Source organism: Corvus brachyrhynchos, unplaced genomic scaffold (assembly GCF_000691975.1).
Source record: "Corvus brachyrhynchos isolate BGI_N302 unplaced genomic scaffold, ASM69197v1 scaffold279, whole genome shotgun sequence".
NCBI lineage: Eukaryota > Metazoa > Chordata > Aves > Passeriformes > Corvidae > Corvus > Corvus brachyrhynchos.
The window spans coordinates 11,478,325-11,487,749 of record NW_008246060.1 but is presented as its reverse complement, the minus strand read 5'-3'; the positions used below and the strand labels follow the sequence as shown (position 1 = coordinate 11,487,749).

The following is a 9,425-nucleotide window of genomic DNA, read 5'->3' as shown; positions in this document are numbered from 1 at the left end:
TGGGATCACAAGTGTTCATTTTCAAACAACCTCTCTGTGATTGCAGGAAAAGGGGAAAAAACCCAGGAGCCTAAATTCAGTCTTAGATAAATCTTATATGTGTTTTTAACAAAATAATGAAAATGTTTTGGTTTAGAATTAAGCAAACAATACAAGGTGTTTGGGCAGGTTTTTCGGTGTTTACATTGAGACATCAGACAGAAATAGTTGTTGCAGTAAAAGCTTTACATGTCCATCAGACAAGATCTTCCTGTGGTTTGATAGGAAACAAAGGTGGCTTTGTTAAGGAGCTATGAAGACCCGAGAGCAACACTGGCATAAAGGAGCCTTTTCAAAATATCTAGGGTTCACTTGATGAAGTCTTGTGATAACATGACAAAGTCTCACCTGTTATGCAACTCTCCTTTGCTCTTCATAGTCAGTAGCTGAGGGCCTTAAGGAAACACAAGGTCCACAAAACAGACATTTCGCTCTGGGATAACCCTGCTACAAGATCAACTAGTAGAGCTGGAAGAATCAGTCTAGCTTTTAAATATACAAGAGGGGGTGTATTTTTTTGCAATTTTGCCAATTACAGATTAGACTGTTTTACTGACAATCCTTACCTTACGCCAGCGGGCAGCACCGCTGCCAGTAAAACGCTGTGATTTTTCCTGCTGCCACAAGATGGCAGGAAAAAACAATGTTGGGTGATTTAAAAATACGCAGCGATGGGCATTGCAGGACGCAATTACACTCCTGACCGGCATTTAAAGGGAGCACTTACAAGAAACTGCATATGTTGGACGGAAGAAAAATGTGAAATGTACGGAATAAATTAGATTGGTATTGACCTGGGTGCATACATCGAAAGATCTACACTGTATCCTTTCCCATGCAGGTTTTCTGTATAAGAAAAGCCTGTGACAGTGCCTATTTTTTTCCTGTACACTGTGCAGTTTGGCCTGGTTTTGTTCTGCTGGCAAAATCTATTGTACAAACCAGTCCAAGACATAACGCACTCACATAAAGTAAAAAGCAGGGCGATTATTTTAGTCTTTTATAGCATATTTTCCAAATATGTTTCTCTTCCCATTCCCTGTTCCTCCAGCCACAGTAGAAAAAGAGCCAAGCTAGAGGACACATCCACTGCTCTAGCTTTCAGAAGCAGTGGGAGACTTGAGGGACAGCAGCTGGGCAGGAGAGCATGCCTGGGTGCTGACAGGATGTTGCACTGGGTTGCTGGGCTGGGCAGTGGGGTCAAATCAGTGTCCCTCCTGCCTGTTCTCCTGGGAAAACTGACTCTTCGTGCAATGGGTGTCACTGGAGCTGCTGGGGCTTTGGAATAGGGCTGGGATGAAGGAGTCTGTGCTGTTCATGCTCTCTCCCCAGCTGCTTTCACATCATATACTTTTCTTAAATCAACCCTCTACAAGAATAGAAATTGGGTTGGAAAGTACAACCAGACTGGCTAGGGGCTTTGAGTTATCCAAAGGCATTCCTCCTCAGTGGCCAGTGTGGTGGTTCCCCTGCACTCTTCTAACACATCAAAGAAAGCTGTGGAAAATCACAGAAATTGTTGTGTGTCAATGGCAGTTACCAGGAGCTCATTAACTGGTATTAGTTAATTCTGAATCGCAGCACTGCGCAGATGCAGCAGGTTCTGGCCCTGCCACGCTGCTGCTCCCCAGCATGGCCTGGCCTGGCCTGGCCCAGCCCAGCCTGGCCTTCCCTCACTGAGGCATTGAGGACGTTCATCAGTAGCCTTTGCAGTTTATCTGCTGAGGGGACAAAGCTCACGCTCATGGCAGCTGTGCTGGCCCGTGGCAGTGGCCTCCCCAGATCCTCCTCCAGCACCAGCCTGCTCCTCACCCCATCCAGCCTTCCTCTTCACCCCATCCAGTCTGCTCCTCACCTATCCACTCAGCTTTCTTTTTCACCCATCCTTCACCTCTCCTTTTCCTTTTTTTTCCCACAGCCTGAGCTAACCTTGGAGCTGATGGAGGCAAGGTGCTTGTTAAGGCGTGAGGGCAATTAGGGACTTTTGTGCTAGGACCAGTTCTTCTGTCCAGTCTGTAGTAATTAAAAGTATCAAGAGGTTTAAGAAGCAGCCAATCTGTTGAAAGCCAGAAGTTGGAAGACACGCATCTGTCCTGTTTCTTATGCTGGCTTCCCCTAGACTGTGCTCTGGGCTGATGGAGAATGAATAACTAGCCAGACATTCAGGTCTAACCTGCGTTGGCACCTTTTCCACTTGTCTTATGAATGCAGTGTCCACACTGCTCATTACTAAATACTGAATTCTATAACACAGGCACTAAACATCCCAAATCTGCCTCCTAGGCTGGAAATACATTTGTCACTATGAACCAAGATTCATTTCACAGTGGCAACATGGAGAAGAATGACAAGGCATCAAGAGTGAAGAAGCAAAATCAAAATGCTTAAAGCAACTTTCAATTGTTGTGATGATAAGGGAAAAGAACCAATGATATGGGTCCCCAATGCCCTCACACCTTTTCCCTCCAGATTCTGATCCTACTTGGATTTTTAAGGTATTCTTTCTTGTATTGCTTCTTCTGGTAAAATTACTTTGGTCCCAACTTGGTTCTGCAGTTAGCAGCTTCATTTTGTGAGGAAAGCAAGTGATGGAAGGTCTGCAGCTGCTGGCAACATCACAAGAACACTGCCAGCATCCAGGACCTTTCTTTTGCCCTTTGGCTGCCCACCTCTGAGTTATGGGGTCCTACCTGCTATTTAAAAGTAGATTAAGCCTTCCTGGAAATTAATAGGTTTAACTGAGCACAAAATTACTTTGAATCTGCCTTGTGCAGGACATCCTACAACCTGGGTCCTTTTGTCAGGCTTTCAGCAACTAATCATCTAGGTCAAAACAGCTCCAGGGTATGCTTAATCCTGCTCTGGATGTGAGGTGAGCAAACCTTTGCACATTGAGGTGTTAGTAGATATGTATGTGGGGGGGAAACAACACTCTCTAGACACCTGTTCCCCTTCAATGCTCGAAAGGAAAATCCTCCCCTTTCAGCACTGAAGTAGTAACTGCAAATGTCAGTTGGCTGTCTTTTTTTAGTGAAGACAATAGTGGGAACCCATTCACCACAGACAGTTTATCCACAAAGCAAAGGCAAATTCAGGGCTGTCCAGGAATTTGAAACTACTGGGTAGAAGGGATTTTCTATTTCTATTCTACTGAAATATATCTCTGAGTTTTTAATTTTTGTTCTGTTGAGCAAGATGAGCACCTGAGAGGGAACAAGCACATGTGCATGTCAGCTCCAAAGGGAGGCAGCCCCTGCACAGGTGACATAATCACACGTGGTGCTGGATCAGGTCTTGAGAGGGCTACACTGATCTCTGCTCTTCTCCTGCCACTTTTCACTATCGCCACAAGTAAGGGCTGAGATTGGGTGGGTCAGTCTTAACCCGAAAGATCTAATCTCGTCTGAAATGCAGGAGCCCATAACTAGGTGAGCTTAATTGGGCCCTTCTCTCTGTTTCTGAGACTGTCAGGCACAGGAAGGTGGTTACTGACTATTGGAACAGAAAAATGTGCCATAGAGCTGAGGTGCTTTTCTTATCCTGACTTACTAAATGTCCCACCTCCTTCATCCATGAAGATGTCTGTCATGCTTGTCCCATTTTCTACCTTTCTAGGGCTATAAACAATAGTGATTACCAAGTAACTTCATCTCACCCCTCTATTAGCTTAACCATTTCCTTGATGGATCACAGACTGGGTGATGACAGGCAAAATCTCTGTCATTAAAAACTCAAACTCCCTCTGCTCACAGAGGTGCTGGCATGGTGACAAAGCTCCCTTTGCACACAGGCAGCCTTGCTTTCTGCCTGGTTGCATCTCCTCCAGGCAGGATGGTGCATCTTGACTTTACAGCTGCTCGATGTGGCTACACATGCTTTCACAGCAGGATCTATTAGCACCAGCCACCCTCCTTGCAGGGATCTGAAAGCATGCTGCCTATTGGCACAGGAATGAGCCTGCTGTCTCCAGAGGACATAAAGACAAAATCCTAGCCAAAGAGGGAACCATGAGAACAGAGCTAAGGTTATGACTTTATAAATGTTTATCTTCAGTCTGTATTTGATGTCTGGATAATAAGGTGACCAGAAACCTCAGGCAGGTTAAACAACAGAGGGGCACACAGTGGTTTTCTTGAGCTGCAGCACAGAGCATGTGCAGGACCTTACCATTCCTGATTTGCCACCTTTGTGGCTGATGGATGCTTTCATGCAGTGTCTCTTCCTAAGCCCTTCAGATCTGAGCTGTAAGTATGGTCGATACAGCTGTGCTTTTTTTTTCCTAAAAAGAATGGCTTTCCCTTTGTACTGTTTGCATTGTGTCATGCTGCTTTGGTTCACTCACCGTTTTCCTCAGTTTGGTAAAGAAGCTGTCTGTGAAAACAAGAATGGAAAAAAAAAGAAAATTATCAAAGACAGTTTTTTGTATACGCAGGGAAGAGATGTTTCAAAGTGAGTTTATCAGGTTATGCACCTAAGTATTATTTCTGCCCTTGAAAATCTTTTCACTTACAGCGCTTAATAGGTCTGTGCAAATCCATTGCCAAAGAGGTAATTGGCCATTTTTATAGAAGGATCAGAAACAAAAACACTCCAGGCTATTGTTCTAAAAATTAAAAAAAAAAAGAAAAAAGAAAAAAAAGGAATTATGGAAAGAATATGTTTCAGGGCATCATCCAGCCTCTCTTGAAACTATGCAAATTCTCTTGGTGAAAACAACAGCAGACACAATGAAATGAGTTGTATATGAGGAACTGAGATCTCAAATGTGATATTATGCAGAAGGTAAAGAGTCTGTACTAAATAAGTAACAGCTCAGTGTGTTATCAAGGGTGCACTTCGATTTTGATGAATGTTAAAAGAACCTTTAGCCTTGAAAATAAAGAGGATAATTTCTCTCTAGGCAATGGCTGCTCGTGAAAGCCATAAAATAAGAGCACTGGAGCCCTAATTTTATAGTGCTTTTTAAATGATTTTCAAATGGTCCAGCTGCTTTGTGCCACAATAACACAAGGCAGAGATATTTACGCCGGCAATAACAAGCATGCATCAGCCTGCCCAAGCTGCTCTCCGCAGGCAGCCTGCGGGAGGCGAAACACACGTGGAAAGATGATACTTGCCAGTGTGGATTGATCACAATCACACCATGGTCAGAGCGATCCTGGGAAGCCGCTTTTTCCACCAGACAACTTGATTGTTTTTCTTGTCTGTGTGTTGCCTGTGAAGCACAGGATCTATGCTGCTGGCAACGCCGGATCTATTTTGACACTTGAGAGCCTGCCAGTAATGTGTGCCTCTTAGGCCATACCGTCCTTGGCAGACTTCTCTTTTTGGAAATAGGAGGGCAAATTCTCCCCTGGGTTACACTGCTGGTTTTGGATAGGAGTTTCCACAAGGATTAGTGTTGTCTCAGCTCTGGTGTTCTGATGCAGCACTGCATTATCTTCTCCAGAAATGCATGCATGTGGCAAGTGAACTCTGGGCAAATGCTGTGGAATTATGCTGAGATGCTGAATTGCCACCAGCAACTTCCCCAGGTATTTTTACCTCTGCATATTTAGGACTTCAGTCTAAAACTACAATTTGTTTTCCAAACAAATGCTCTGAGAACTACCCTAGGGTGGTCTAGCTTAGCTTGCTAATTTGGGCAGTCATTTCAACAGTTCAAATAAAAGTTTCAAATTTTTTTCTTTACAGTCCCCTTTCCTTGGCAAGACATTGACAAAAGACAGGGTACTGGGAGGAACCTGCCTTCTGAGCCAGCAGAATAGGGTTTAAAAAGCAGTTCCTTTATGAAATATTCAATTAAAAGTAAATAACTTGTCTCTTTCCATGTTCACCAGTGTTAGAGGCACAGCAATGTTCAAATAATAAGAATTTTGGTGGGAACAGGAAATTCTGAGCATGAGAGAAATGGCTAATTTATGGCTGAAAATGTATTATATTTGCAGTAATTCTCAGGTCCATAAAGCTGAGACAGAGCTGGGCAGAGGGCATGGCAGGAGGAAGTTATCTCTGGAAAGTCCCCATCCACTGAGCATCTATTGTCACCAGAGTAAGAATGCTGTCTCCCATCTGGATGACTTCTTGTATGGGTTGGACAACATTTTCCCCTTTTCATTTACAGATACCAATCAGCAAAACAGGTCAGCATCTTTTTATGTCCAGGGATACACTTAAGAGATTTAATTTTAAACAGGGGCCTATTTTCTCTTGGAGTTGAATTTTAAGAGTTTGAATGAGCAGAATGGACAACAAATTGGGAACTTATCCCAGAGGAGTACATAGCATATTTGCTGCCCTCGTTTACCCAACTGATTGAGGAACGACAGGAACATACAAAATTCAGAAATATTCTATACCCTAAACAGAGAGGAAAAATAGATTTGATGCCAAAGCTTTAGGTCATGTTCCTTTCATCTTTATCTCATATTCAGATTGTTTTTCTGACGTTTCTCCTTGTCGCTTTGTGTTTTTCTAATGTCATAAGAGTTTGGAGTTAGGTGCATACTGTATCCTAGTTCAATATGTAAATCCTGCAGCTTGATGAAATTGCTCACTGCTAGGTAGCTCTTTGGACAGCATTGCCTAGAGAAAAGTGGCATAATATCATAAAGTAAGCCAGCATAAAGGAAGCAGATCTGCATTTTCTAAGAATATAGCAAATAAAGATTTTTCCTTTTGAAACAGAAAGGAATACACGTAATGCTGTTCCAGGCCGCACAGAACAGTGCCATGGTCACAGATTGTGTGAGTTTGTACTTCTGCCTCACTCGCATCTCATCTCATCTCATCTCTGAGAGATCCAATTTACAGCAGCTGAGATAAAGTAGCCTCCAGGGTATTACATACAGCCCTTTCATAAATCAAGAACCACTTTATGTTTCTAGAGATCTGAGTCCAGAAACAGAGGAAGACACATGGCATTAGGCTTTGTAAATGGCCAGTTGGCATGTCTCTGCAATAGCTCTTTGCAGCTTTTGGCTGTTTCTCAAACCAGAAAGTAACTATTTTTAGTTATTTGTGTTGTGTATTCTGATGAATCAGTACAGAAAAAAAACCCAAAAGACCCCAAAAAACCAACAAACAAAAAAACCCCCACAACAACAAAAAAATTGGTGATTTCAGACTGAGAACTCAGAACTTTCTTCCCTTTCATAATTGCTTTTCTTTTTCTCTCCTGCTACAGAAGATACACTCTGATGATTACCAGCACACCATGTATGAGTGATCCTTGCCCCTGATGTGGATATGGTTTTGTTGGTCACTCCTCATCTCCCAGGATCCTGCTGTTTTTCCACGTGCCAATGAAGACAATGTCTGTAAGTGGATAATTAGGCTTACCCAAGTGATTGAGTGACATTCAGTTAATGCTGCTAAAGTAATATGTGATTGCTTAATGTGAGTGCTCTGTAAGAACAGCAGTTTACCATGGGGACAGGGATTCGCCATTTGCCCTTGTTAAAGCACTCAGAATGTACAGACATGGGCAACAAGGTCAAAGCTGATTGTGTCTTCTGCAGGTATTCCATAATAATGCATTTCCTGGCTGTGGAAAGTTTGATTTCCTTTGATTCTCCATGCAAAAATGTGCTGCATTCAGGTGCATGGGTATCACCAAGCCTTTTCAGGCCTTCCTTGTTATGGGTTATGGAGCTATGGAGAATCATGTATGAAAGCTCATGATTAAAAGTAGCTCAAGTTATCCTCTTGCCTTGTAATGTATTCCTGTCTGTAGAGCCCACTGCCCACCACACTCTGAAACATTTTTTCCCCTTTGAGACATGTAAGAAAAAGTAAGGTAGTAGAAGAATGGTAAAAGGTTGTGATTTCTGAATATACTCATAACATATCTGGAAATGCAGAATTCCAAGTTATTTCACTTCTGAAAAGAAATAAATTTAACAAGTTTTACAGATTTCAGTTATCTACAACCACATTGAGGACTGTTGGCCCAAACACCCTACAAAAATTCACTTCAGGAGGTAGCTCAGGTCCTGATATAATTGGATTTGAAATATCTGTTTTGAACACGCTGACGTTTTAGCACAGCCTGTAACCATTTTGCCTCAGTCTGTAACTGTACCATGTTTCTTTGCTGAAGTGCTATTAGCCTTGCTAATCTGGTTAAACTGCAGTTAATAAGCCTGCCTGCTTAAGATCAGCATGAAGTTTGATTTCTGCAGGATATTTTACATATTTTGCCCTCAGCTGCTTATTATGTAGCATTTCAGAAAACATTTTACCTTTAAACCCAAAGGGTCTTGGTCTTGGCCTTGCCTATCAGCAATGGCTGATAGCCAGACAGATATTTAATAATCAGTTTGTTGACAACTTCAAAGTCCTCCAGGATGAAAGTCATCATGTAAAGTCAGCCATCCCTACTTTATTTTATGATATATTTAACTTGTTTAAAGATGCTCAACATCAGATTTCTGATAAAGGCATAAGGAGAAATGTTTATTATAAAATACAGCATTAATTCTAGATTGATCTTTGATTTCCAAGTAGCTGCTCAGAAACTGCATGCAACTGGTTCCACAGAAACAAGCAGTGACAATATATGGTACTGCTCTGGGCTATTTTAGCTCTGGCACAAGTCCGAATGCTGGCATGGGTTTGCTCAGGAACAGAAACATCCACTGTTTATTAACTTCACTGAGTACTGGGCTGGGCCCTAAATGCACATACTCTCTCTCTTCCCCATTTCTATCTCATGAAGAGCCCATGAAACCTCATTCTCAGGTATTGTTCCCATTTGTCTTATTGGTGTTGGCAGAATAAAGAAAATTCTATCTGTAGCACTTGATCAACTTCCAGTTTCCCCGTTTGCAATCTGTAACTCGTATTTAAGCTGATATTAGTGCTCAGCTGTTGCATTAACAAAGAAACCTGTTTACATTTTTATTTCTGTTAGCTGAATGTGCTCAAAGTTCTTTTTTTGCTTACTACACCTACACTGTGTTGTTATCTATATATTTTTTCATTTTATTCCCCACCATTTTCGTCCCCCATGAGACGGAATGTGATTGAAAGAAACATCCAAGAGTAGTTTGGAACATGTATACTCACAGGCATTAAAAGGAGGTCTTAAAACTGCACTCAGAAGGCTGTCTAAAATCAAATGCTGCTGTTAAGACAACACAATTTCAGTGATTTCTTGGTCTTAAATCTTTGCCTTTACTACCCGTCAGGCTCAATTCTCCAAATCCTTATTTCTGCACATGGTTCTAATACGCAAAGGGGTTAATTTCCAAGTCTAGTTACAAGGTTGAACCGCAAAGGCAAAGGTCGGTTTCCCACTCTCCTGGCCGCGGCAGAGGTTCCGTGAGGCACCGCACGCTGTTGTGGCTTCTGCCTTGGCACAGCCCGGCTCGGGCCGGGCCACC

The 9,425-nt window shown here is 42.4% G+C and overlaps 1 protein-coding gene across 3 annotated transcripts in view; it reads right to left on the bottom strand.

The window, feature by feature from the left end:
* Positions 1–9,425, bottom strand: part of LOC103623700 (dual specificity protein phosphatase 13-like) — a 23,292-nt gene that overhangs the window by 12,464 nt on the left and 1,403 nt on the right. Inside the window, exons 1-2 of one of the 3 annotated variants that reach the window (XM_017746463.1) lie at positions 4,550–4,643; positions 4,382–4,410 (exon numbers count right to left, since the gene is read on the bottom strand). The exons of 1 other annotated variant lie outside the window; for it this stretch is intronic. The gene's annotated coding sequence lies outside the window, so the exon portion shown is untranslated. Of the gene's footprint in view, positions 1–4,381; positions 4,411–4,549; positions 4,644–9,425 lie in introns of those variants that run through there. One more of the 3 variants, XM_017746462.1, reaches the window with a different exon arrangement.